The sequence below is a fragment of the Lethenteron reissneri genome, chromosome 26, assembly GCF_015708825.2.
Source record: "Lethenteron reissneri isolate LAM-NWPU_2019-01 chromosome 26, ASM1570882v1, whole genome shotgun sequence".
NCBI classification, from domain to species: domain Eukaryota; kingdom Metazoa; phylum Chordata; class Hyperoartia; order Petromyzontiformes; family Petromyzontidae; genus Lethenteron; species Lethenteron reissneri.
The window spans coordinates 13,090,708-13,103,607 of record NC_083804.1 but is presented as its reverse complement, the minus strand read 5'-3'; the positions used below and the strand labels follow the sequence as shown (position 1 = coordinate 13,103,607).

General features: G+C 40.3%; 1 long non-coding RNA gene across 1 annotated transcript; it reads right to left on the bottom strand.

The window, feature by feature from the left end:
* Positions 1-5,361: 5,361 nt before the first annotated feature.
* LOC133347402 (uncharacterized) lies at positions 5,362-7,521 on the bottom strand. Its single transcript, XR_009755705.1, has 3 exons — positions 7,391-7,521; positions 6,763-6,805; positions 5,362-6,276 (listed from the first exon to the last, which is right to left on the bottom strand). It is a non-coding gene; the product is annotated as an uncharacterized LOC133347402 (long non-coding RNA).
* Positions 7,522-12,900: the final 5,379 nt, after the last annotated feature.

The following is a 12,900-nucleotide window of genomic DNA, read 5'->3' as shown; positions in this document are numbered from 1 at the left end:
TACAAATACATTGCTTAACTGTGATAAAGGAGTTATATTGACATCAATATTGCTTCTGTCACAACATAGTTTAACCGTATTCACGTGATGTCTTCTTCTGTCTGTTGTTTACAACGGAGAGGACCCAGAGAGATCCATGATCTCCTTTAAAATGCTGAAAATGTCGTTGCATGAATGCAAGATGATGTGAGTTCATGTGCTGCAAATATTACACGTTGCAATTACAATAAAATATCGGCTCAAGAGCCACTTCTTATCAGTGCCAAAAATTAAATGGCCCTGACTGTTGTTTAAGTATGTACAAGGTTAACCACTTAACAGCTGTAATTGAATAATAACAATGCACCTTTATTTACCCAGGAAAGCCTCAATGATATTCAAGATTTTTTTTTCAGGATTGCCCTGAATTGAGCTGTCTGGCCAATTCCTTTGACGAGCGTTTGGAGTCACGTGGGAGGTAATCAGAGAACACAGAGAAAACCTACGTACACAAGGGCTTAATACTCAAAGCTCCACTCAGATGCAGAAATACAATTGGTGCACTGCTTTCTATGGTCTCCTCAGAGCCCAAGTCTACAAGCGCCTGGTATGTACACGCAGCTTTCTTTGCAAGTACTAATTTGACTCAGCTGAAGGTGATTTGATCATGGCCCAAATGTGGGGTTACCAGAACAGGCTCGAGATATACTGGATTACGCATGGGCAAATTGTAGATTTCACGCAGCATCAATTACATATACATTAACCTCAATCGTGACTTTGGGAGTAACATATAATCGTTATTTAAATAATTATAACTAGGTGGGTGTTCAATTCTAAAACGATACGTATTAGCCATTGGTGTATTTACACGAGTAAATAATCTATACTGGCAATGAGGACTTATTTATTGCAGCATCCCTTCAAATATATGTGTAAGAGCTTGCATTGCACATTAATGTTATTATTCTATGAAAATACCAGGTACAACCCAATGAGATATATTGCTCTTTTTTCAGAATCTACCTAGATAATAAATGATAGCTCAACGAAGTGGCTTATCATGCGGAAATGAATGTGGAGTGAAAAACCGGAGGTCTCGAAGAAAAATCCACACGACCATAGGGAGAACATGCAAACTCAAAATATACAGCCGTCAGGGTCAAGGTCGAACCCACGACCTCCTGCCCACCTGAACACATGATGACCAAAACCATATAAAGACACAACTGATACTTAATTAACAGGACACTGCATTTACTCATCTCTCCTTGTGCAACAATAGAGGTCCGTATAATTGAGCAGACTTCTGTTTCCAATGCCCCTTATGCGTTAAACGTGGGAACGCGTAACACAAGCTACATGTTGCTGCTCTTTCATTTCTTGGAAAAGAGAAAGTTGAAAAAAAATCAAGAAGGGCCTGAAGAAAAACAAGGAATCACGTGTTGGTGTAGTTTCGAACACAACAGCTTCTTCTGTGTGGAAATGCTTTAGAAAAAAGGTACACTGGCTCTTTAAAATAGACTTGGGCAGCTCAGCACAGCCATGAAAATACAGCCCGAATATGTTTTTCACCCTTAAATATAACTCTTCTGATACATTTGGGAGTTGACTCAACCCATCATCCCTCTTGGGTCGATAAAAGGAGTACCACTTTAGGCTGGGGGAAATTAAGTGGTTGTCCTATGATAATCAAGTCCCGCCATAGGAATGTGGAATTTATATGACTAGCTCAGGGCTGCACATTGAATACAGAAAATAACTTTACCCTTTTATTGCTGCCAAATTTGAGTGGAGAGCACTATTTATATTGACTTGCTATTGCACACGAATGAAAAGCTTAGTGATGGAAGGAATATAGTTGGAATACATTTATTAAAGGAAGACACACATTTGAGAGTGTGTGCAATGTGAGACACGACAACGGATGATGGCTTCACAAAAATGTTTACACTCTTGTTATTCAACGGGAAGCTCAAAATTAATCATTAATTCGGCGCCCCATTCATTAACCAGTCATTCTGTATGTACCACTCAGTACAATGGTATCATAAAATGATGTAATCATTAACCTAGAGTGGAGGAAAAAAAACACATAATCGTTTCGGTGATTGCTTTGCTTCAGGATTTTCCGTACTCTGGCAAGAGGCTTCTTTTCATGGCACTTGCAGATTCCTATTGAAGGCAGTGGATCTCAGCACGAGTATTCGGGATTATTGTCCAGCTTGATCACGTTTACCAATGTGTGCAAAGGATTACCGAATTCACTTAGTTACTGAAACCTCGGGTGCCCATGAGAAAATTAATAGACGATTCTAAATTCGTAGACAATTATAAAGCTCTAAACTGTTTACAGTTGAATGGAGCCTGTACATACCTTTAATGCGTTCACCATGTATCGCCTTACAATGCATGTTTTGCTTTTTTTTTTACAGATCTTTGTCCAGTGGATGTTGGATTAAGGTCTTCCCACTGCATGTCCTTAATGACAATTGCCTGACCATACTTCACCACGCTGGACAGCGCGGGTTGGTTCAGGAGAGCTCAGGGCAGTTTAAATATCACTCGCCACTGCCTTTAGCCTTGGCAGGGAATCGAAACCAGGTTGCAGGTTTTCTGTAGAGCAGCGTGCTAACCACCCTGCCACCACTCCACTCCCATTTTTTGTGTGTTATATATGTCATTTCAAACGAAGTCACATTCAGACATTCTAAATTCCCAGTGGAAGAAAATGCAATGATAAAAAAAACGCATTCGTGAACAATGGCAATCCGTTGTTCAGATTTATGTATGTTGAATTTCTATCGCAGCATACGTAGCCAACCGTCCTAATCGGAGGTGCGGGGGAAGGACAACAAACTAAACGTAAAAATCAGTTATAAATAAATTATAACATTGCTGTCCCCATATTATCCACATGGGATTTTTTTTACGAGGCTGCACTGAGGTGTGAACTTGGGGAAAAATAACATCATCATCGTTGTTGTCTTCCTGCATACTAAACTGCCACCGTGTATATTTTCACTCGCCACAGGTTTGCATAATTAAATTCCAATCAATAATTCACGTTACTTTATTTCAATTATTGAAATGACTCCGCCATGTTTAATGAAATCGGCTTGCCCTTGAACAATCCAGCATTGCCCCAAGGAGGCTGCAAGCTACAATGGAAAACTCAGCAGATTCATTCCAGTAATGAGAACTGTTGTGTCGCTCTGGAGTGATCAAACTTTGTTTTTATATTGACTCCCGTAATGACTAACATGTAGACAGCCACGGGCCACAGACATAATAAACAGATACATAAGCAGAAAATATGCCTCCCTTCACGCAATGTATATTACCATCTGGTTCAAATGAGCCTGATGGCACTGATGAGACACAATGTAAAGGCCAGTCCAGAGTTTGTTGTATTGAACCTATCAGATGCTGCTTAGATTATGCACTCCCAGAAGGCCGTGTGACTGATGGATGTATAAAACTTATTTTATTTTATGTGGAGGGTCAAATACAGCACGTGAAGTAAGTGCATTGCTTGCATATTCATGTTTGTGCTTATATTCTCCACAATGATGAAAATATTTATGTTGAGTTCGGTATAATAAAAGGAGAGGAAAGCAGACGATATTTTGCTATTTGGTGAAAACACAGGGGTAGTGGAAGATGATTTACAGTTGCAAAAGATTGAAGGGAATGGGTTGAGGATCAGTCGGATAAAGACGGAGCACATGGTGGCAAATGTCAGTGGAAACAATGCAGGAGGATTGCAAATTGTAAGTGACCTGTTAATGAAGATTAACGAGTTGAAGTACCTGGGTGCAACGATGTGTGCTGATGGATCACGAGAAGGAGAAATGAGAAGAAGAACAAGGGCTAGATGGCTGAAATGGCGAGAGATGACTGGTGTGGTGTGCGATAAGAGGGTCCCAGTTTGGTTGAAGGGAAAAGTGTGTAGTGTATAGTAGTGCATAGTGTAGTGTATAGTGTAGTGGTGTATAGTGTAGTAGTGTATAGTACAAGGCGGTGGTGAGGCCGGTGCTGTTGTATGGGGTCGAGTGCTGGGGCACAAGAAAGAGGGAGGACCTATGGCAGTCACAGAGATGAAAATGTTGCAGTGGATGTTGGGCTTAACAAGGAAGGAGAGGGTGAGAAATGAAGAAGTGAGAGGTGGTAGAAATCACAGAGAAGATGAGAGAGAGAGAGAAAAGGCTGCTGTGGTTCGGTTATGTTGAGAGACAACAAGAAAATTACGTGAGTCAGAAGGTGCAAGTGATGCAAGTGTAAGAAAAGAGATCAAGAGGAAGGCAGAAGACGAGGTGGGGCAATGTGGTGCGATTAGACATTGGTGGCCCGAGGAGCGGAAAGAGAGATGGTGCAGGACAGGGAAGCATGGAGGTTGGCAAGGACAGCGGACTCCACGTGAGTGGGACAAACACGTGGACGACGAAGAAGATTATACAAGGAGAAGAAATATTTGTTCAAAATAGAGATACAAGAAAGAACTGGGGAACATATTCAGAAGAGAGATATATAAGAGATTGGAGAAATATATAATGTATGTGTGTTGAACTTCTTTCGCACAGTACGTAGCCTACCATGCTAATCAGAGGTGCGGGAGATATATGAAGGTGATATTTGAAAGACAGAAGAGATGGAGGTTTGCATTGATACAACACCACCCATACCCACACCATCTTCCAGTTATATCATTACATAGTGACAAAAAAAGTTCACTCCATGTAAAGTTATTTGGGAGCTGCCAGTGAACCACATTTTTATCGGTAAAATTTAGTGATGCTACAGGCCGGATTAAATTAGTTCGGAGTTGTATTTGGCTTGTGGTCTGTAGGTTGGACAGCTCTGGTATGGTCAGTCACATTAGCAAAACCTGCAATTGCCTTTTAAAAGCAGAGGGAAGAAGTTGAAAGCAAAAAAAAATGTAAGGTAACCAGGCTAGTACATTTTCTTATTATATGCTGCCCCAATTTCAGTAGTACTGTCACACATATATGTGCCGCTTCATTGTAACTGCTGCTTTGCGTACAAGACTGGCCAATTACATGCGGGGTGAAATTTTTAAATAACCTTAACATATAATTTACGAACATCAGCAAACTAATCAGTTGTTCGTAGAAAAGGGCTTCTGTAGCATGTTTTCTCAGTTGAAGGCAACGCGGGCAGTTAAAATCCAGTATTGCTTACAGAAATGACCTGCAGAGACATTGACCATTGATCACCGTTTTATTCAGGTACAACCCTGGCACATCTGAGGTATTCATTTCACCTTTCATCCAACCAATGTAAATATGCCAAAGCTCAGAGTACACCCAAGATTGAACCTTGTTTAATCATTTTTATCTGGCTTTATCCAATTCTTAAGAAGCTGCGACCAAAAAGGTTTTTTTTTCAGCTGTTCCCAGGTGTCATCATGTCTGACAGCGAGAGAAATGGATTAGGAAGTCTGTTCCACTCTTCTGGGACTGCCTTCCTGTGCCTGCTATCAACCACGCACACATGCCGCTTCCCCTTACATTCTCATTCATGTCTCGTGCAAATGCAGATGAGGGAATTAGCATCATAAAGCGAGTGTCGGACAATAGTGCAATTGAAAAGACATCAAAACACACTCAGTGGTTAGTGTTGATTAGATATTAACATGCTAGGCAGTAAGGCAGCATACTTTTTTGTGAAATAAACACATGCTTTGACATGTACGTATTAGCATAACAAATCTGATCTTGAAATTATGTCTCATAATAAAATTGTAAATATAAATGTGCAATAATGTACGGATGCACATTTCTGTGCTTAGTGGTGCAGAATATATTTTCCTCATGGTCAACAGTGATCATATTTCGTAGACTTTTTCAACTTCAAAGGTCGTTGAAATGCAAATATGTAGTCCTAGTTCAATGCCTTGTGACTTTCAAAGTTTATCTCTAATTAGTGGTTTATGTATTGTGGTGTAATTGTTTTGTACCTATAACATGCAAGCAGATTTTTATAATTCTGTATCTAAAAAAAGTTGACTGGATAAAACTTCAAAAATCTGATGTGACTTTCATGATACCAGCATTCAATCATAATCAATTCCAATGAGACGCACAATTGTGGCTCGATTTTTTATGAATCTGAAAATCTCGATTTAAACCTTTCGTGACTGCAGGGATTCATATTCTTGGTTCTTTCGGTAAAGTCATGTAGAAGGGAAATAATAAAATAATAAAAATAAAACAATAAAATTCTCACGACGTTTCGGCCACAACGCAAGCAGCCATCCTCAGGTGAAGAACAGAGCTGTCGGAAAAAAAACAAGAATATTAATCTGAAAATCAGCAACATATCCATCATTACTGCATGGGTCCATAGGCCAGTGTTCTTACCACTCTTCAAATGCATGATGTAACTGGCAGAAATGCTTCATATCAGTCTAACGTGGTTTTATACGAACAATCCTCTTTGAACTTTGATTTAATGTTATAAACACAGTATAATAAATACATTTTGTATTGTTTTGGCGTGGTCACAATCCTGTCTGCTAGTTTCAATGTTAATTATTGATCAGACATGTTCTAAACATGCGAGTTGGTAAGTCTGCTTTCTTGTTTTCATCACTTGAAGGACAAAATAACTTACGTTCAAAATGTTATTTATTGTTATTTTATTGTTATTTTACAACTGGATAACAATAAATAATATTACAACAACCAAATTGGACACACTTGTTTTTTTACAAACCAATTCTGCGTCTAATATGAAAAAAACCCGTTTTTTACATTTTACCTGAAAAGATGTGGACAAAGCACTTCTGCTTGCTCTGGTGCATCTGATGAAATGGGAACATCACATTACACGAACGAGTTATCTTTGCGTTAAAACATGAATTCCTGCAATCATGAAAGTTTTAAGTCAAAATTTAAAAAACATTAACATTTTACAACAGCAATCAATACACACTATTAACATTCCAAAATATAGGCTAAGTGACATTAATAAAACACAACGAACTAACTCAGCATTCCTCCTATGAAACGACATGAAAACTTTATTTCCTCCTATAAACCGACATGAAAACTCTATGCATAGTGGATAGTGGCCCCAGTGAATAAGATAACTCTATGAAATAAACTATGTGGGTGAATTTTTTTTATTTTACCACTTTAACACAATAGTGTGACAGTTCTAGATGTTTCCCTGAATATTCCACTGCCAGAACTTGATATCTATCTTTCTGCTAAGAAAAAAGCTTTAGCAGATGTTGTGGATCCAGAATATATTTTTGTTGTAATTTGACGCAAGGACACCAGTCACCAGTACAAACCACCCGCTCCCCCCCCCCACCAAGAAAAAAATCCCGCTTTTGCCAGCCATCTGTGTAAGCATAGAGTAAACCAGCTGTGTGGGCAATTACCAAGTCCTTTCTCTCCAATGGTTGCCACTCACGCCTTTACTGCAAGGTGCTGAGCTCTCCATGTCTTTCCCTCTGCTTATTCGATTAACTCCCTGCTGCTTTTGTCCTTATCCCCTTCTCCCCCCCCCCTCATCTCCCACGTGTCTCACTCCTTCTCCCTTGCTCTCTTTCCCGAGCCTCTCCCACTGTTTCTCTCGTTTCTCGCTCTCCCTCTCTTTCTCACTCGATTAACAACCTGGGGCAACAAACTGCTTCCACCAGTGGTGGGTTGTTATATAAAGCTCAGTGAGGCACGGAGCGGCCACTCGAGTGTGGCACATGAATAATTCAGGCCGAGCAGATGCCCCAACAGGTCCCTTCTGAGGTCAAGTCGTCACACATGTGCATGTTACCGGGATTTTTCTTTTTTTAGACAAAGAACTGCATGTCGACATACTGTTACTTATACATTGCTTGCAAAATAACTGTTGTGGAGTTCTGTTCTCCCAGGAAGCTTTTCACAAGATGAAAATTGTACGTACCTTATCCATTTTCTCACGAATTGTTAATGTTTTTTTTTATTTGACCAGAAAAAAAACCCCGTTTGCTTTTGTTAATCTGTGGCAGAACACTCCACTGGCAATCCGAAGGTCACAGGTTCAAATCCCAATAATTTGTCAATTTGATCCATAATATTTTTTGTGTCAATAAAATGTATTGGACACACTTTGTGGGAAGTAAATGTGGTTGTCTTCATGCTTACATGAGCAATGGCATCCTTTTATTTTCAAAATCTACTGTACATTTTTGTTTAAGAATACTTGAAGATGCATCAATGCACTCCTCGTGGTTATAAAGTTTTACTACTAGTGTACCGAGCTCAACACTATTATTAGATGTTGACAGTTTCCTCTTGTGTAATGTAAAAGGTCCGATGCCCTCCATCTATGACGCTGTGAACTTTCACACCTTGATCCTTGAACCTTTGATAAGCTAATCGGGTGCACGTCGGCTCTGGATCGAGTGTCTACTCCTATAAAAAGAATGTTAAATTACAATTTACTTTTTGATATGAACTAAAATATTGACATGGCTAACTAATTGCATTTATTGGAAGGCCGAGGTAAAAATCGTGACTTTAATTGTTCATTATCACCCTTGATGTGTTTTTATTGCAGTGCCTAACCTCACGTTATATTTTTGCGCGAATGTCCAACTTGTATAATGTATCAATACAAATGGCAATTACTCACTGCAAATTAACCCCTGATCTGTGCAGGTCAGAGAAGATTAATGGCTGTCACGTGCCCTTCTCTACTGTAATTTCTTCACCACTGTATCAACAATGATAGTGTAAGGGAAGTAAAAATTCACAATTGCATCTGAAACACATTTATTCAAACAAGCCTTTGAAATGAGCACTTTTTGCACGCGCAACATTGGCTACCATAGGGCCGGATGGGGCCATATGGTCGTCATGATTACACGCTCCAAAACGGCTGACTTTGTATGCTTTTGTCTGCTATGATATGTTTCTACAGTAATATTAACTCACACATTTACCCGAGTATTTTTTTCCCTTTAAATCGTATTTCTACAGTACTTTATTTCGAAAAAAGGCTCTTCCTTTGAAGAAATCTGGCCAGCATGGAATATGAGGCCAAAAATACCCTCCAGATAAGGGCTCTGTAAGAGCTCCCCTTTAGTGGAGGCCCTTTCTCCAGCAGTGGCTCTGAACAAATAAATTGTTGGGCTGCACTTTTATTTTTTGTATACTTGGCTCAAGCAGGCACCTCTTCTTACCCCAATTACTTATTGGGGCTCCATGGAGGGTACCCAGACGAATGGAAAATGCAGGGGTTAGCCTCCCACTCCCCACCGTCCTAGATAGCATATTATTTTAAATTTCTATGCATATGCTGTAATATTGTATGTTTACTAATCATTATATCAACATACATTATCATGTTCACAATATGAGTTTGAAAATGTATACATTTGGTATATTAAAGGAATGGTTGGGATCGCCAGCCAATACTTAAATGGGTATTACAGAACATCGCATCTTTTAAAGTGTTACAATTACTGCAGAAGTTGCATGTTTTACTTGTAGAAGTGTATGATATAGAAATGCCATATTAATAATTTGAGTAGTCTGATGTTTACATTTGGGGAAGTATGGCTGACAATTTGAAAACATTACATTTTCAAGTCAACTGTACTCATATCAATATTATGACCTAGCCGTCTGAGTATTCCTGCTCCATTACATTTCTGCAGCATATTGTCATAATGTAAAATGAAATACAATGCCCAGTCCTGCCTTGATAGGTCTACCCCTGCAGATGAATATTGAACAGCGTATTCAGTATCATCTTGACTGTTGCGATCACGCCATTCGTGTTTGTGCAGTGATATTAAACACCGTAATAATATTTAGTTTTCACCTCTGTGCTTAAGGCATTTGCGCCAAGTAAACACGGTGAAATGGTCTACACATATGCAATGTGACAGTGATCAGTAATCGCGTTTATATTACAGTGGACAAGGATGTGATACACTGTCGAAAGATGTAATACAGTACGTATTTGAACATGTCTACTTGTTGTTCGTACATGTTAAATACGTGCAATAATACAAAACAGACACACTGGCCCAGGCAATGTTGAATAAAACAACAGAGAAACTGTACAACTATGACCAGAATGATTTTCTCGTCACGGTGACATTGCAGCGGTGGTGAGATGTTGTAAGTGTGTGCTTGAAAGGGAAAACTGGCTATGGCTGTGGGCAGGGATTACTTGCAGCCCAGGTCTGTGGCTCACCACGTCCAGTATACCACCTTCTCGCCATAGCCGTGGCCACCAGTAGCCACGTCTTCTACAGTCTGCCAGCATCCCGTTAATACATTTCCGTGAGAAATATCATGCCCCGACTGGGCAGGCGTAAGCCGTGTCACACCTTCGGGTAAGCAGCGGCTGGGCTGCCTTTGGCAAGAGTGGCCAAGCCCCAAAGAAGCTCGTCAGCATGAATTTAGGGCAGCTTCAGCGGTTTCTTCTGGAGCGCTTAATTAGCCGTGGCTGTGGTCCGCCGCCCATGTGTGAACCACAAGAGCAGCGGTCGTGTGATGCCCCCTCCACGCAGCCTCCAGCGCACAAATTGTATGAGAGTTTGATTGCGCTGGGACGATTCGCCGTTCGTGATGTGCACGAACGTACAGAAACGGTGACGGCGCAGCCTTGCAATTGCTTGCCCACAGCAATGCTGGCGGAAATGCCTCAACGAGAGGGAGCTCTGGAGATTCCCCCCCACCCTGAAGGGTAATAGGCCTGCTCTTCTACGCTGACCAGATCCCTTAGAAGAAATAGGAGTACCCACACTTTACATTATCAGATGTAACCTGCTGATCGACTAGCTGTGGTGTGCAAATTATGCTTTTTTTCTGGAAGACTTTGCAGTTTTTACCTGGATTTTTCTGTTTGCGCATAGTCACTTTAAGATGTTTTCTTGTTCATGTTTTTGTTTTTTGTTTGTTGCGGTTGCACCCGATTCAAGAGCCGAATGGCTGAAAAAAAAAGAAAACTGAAATGCTGATGGTTATTAAAGAAATGTTCCCATTGTTTGATCTACTAAGGCAGGGTTCTAACCATGACACGAGAGCAGTATCCCTCATTAATGTAACGTATGAAATATTACTGTACATACAGTAGTATTTCATTGAACCCATTATTTCAATACCCCCCAAGTCCAGCTATTTAAACAGAACAGCTAAATAGGTAACACACATATCTTACCGAAATACATTTATGCCTCCAATAATAAATGGTAACTCCCCATGAGGAAATACCATAAAATATGGTGAAAATATTTACAAGAATTTCTTATCGTGTAGTTGGCAGAGTTTTGGAATAAAGGCGTTATGGCATCTTGTGCTGTATAAATGTGGTAACATGAACTAATGAGTAACATGCAGAGTTTACAGGGAAGACATTGTCCACTCTTACCCCATTATTTTTCCTGATTAATTCTCTTATGGTGGCACAAACATTTTGCCAACATAAATGGAATGGTGAGTATACAATAAACAGCACTCAGAATATTCCTGCACCACTCAACACGTAAGTTTGCCATTATCTTACTTGCTATACCTGTACAACCGTTTGCCAATCCACTGCTGGATGAAGGCCTCATGTCATGTTGGTCTTGGGGATTGTTTTCCTACACTTAATCTCGCTGGACAGTGCGGGTTAGTGAAGTATGAGTCCGGGACCGGTTTAGATAGCACCCCACCATTCATATTCTTACCGAAAGAACCAACGAGTATGGATCCCTGCAGTCACGAAAACTTAAAATATAGACCCCACCATTCATGTTAACCGTGGCCTGGAATCGACCTCAAGTGGATGGGTTCAGTGGGCCAAGGGCTACGGTGCTGCTTTCACAGGCTTATAACAGAACAGTATATTATTTGATAACATATTGGCCATTGGCTCTTCTTCTCTCAGGTACCATTACCATAAACATTTGTTTTAATGCTGGAACCATTACCTTATTATGCTATTTTACGTGACATTATTCGTGACAAATGTGGCAAATTTTATTTTGAATTGTGCTTGTGCAACCACTGCCAATTCAATCCCCTGCATTTTTTTCCGGTCACCGTAGAGTGTAGCCGTGAGCCCAAATGCTGCAGCAGAGGAGCTTAAACTGCACTCACCTCCTGCTGAGGACAGTAACAAAGAACGGGGCGGCACCACTAATCATACTAATGTCGACGGGAGCAGGCGCACCAGCCATATGGAGCATGTGCTGCTCTATTGTGGGATGGCTTGGGGCTCAGCACTATGTCATTATCTCTACACTGATGCAAATGGCGTTTCAAGATTTCGCTGTCAAAATAAAACACTGACCTTCTTTAAGCGTAATTTTTGTGCGGCTATTGTCAGCATCCGAAAGACCAGTAGTGAAGTGGTGAGTGTCAATCCACTATGAATCCCCTGATACCTGAGTTTGAGTCCCAGCCACGGTTAACATCATTGGCAAGTATATCGAAACCAGAACTGCAGCAAGACTTCATGGCTTTCACGCTGACCAACGTGAAGAATCTAAAAAACTACAAAACAAAACCCACGACGCGCACGGCACGGAGAGACCTTCATCCACCAAAGGATTGACAAATGGTTGTAGAATATAATCGTTAAATATCAATGTATAGCATAGGAGATAGCATTGAATTGGATACTACCATTTCAACGACTTAGCATGTACCGTGCTGTAATTTCGTCTTATCAAAGTCTATGCTCAATTTACACATACACATGTACGCTACATACAAACATACATTAACATGCACACACACATATATGCAAATAAGTTTGGTTTTTAGTTTATACTTTGATCTTTTTTTTATGGTCTGTTTCATAACACGAACCAGATGCCACTATGTTGTATGCAGGATCCAGAAGGAAAGCAGAGGCGAGAAAAGCATTAAAGAAATAAAGGTCTGCCCTGGCTTCCACACTTAAACGACT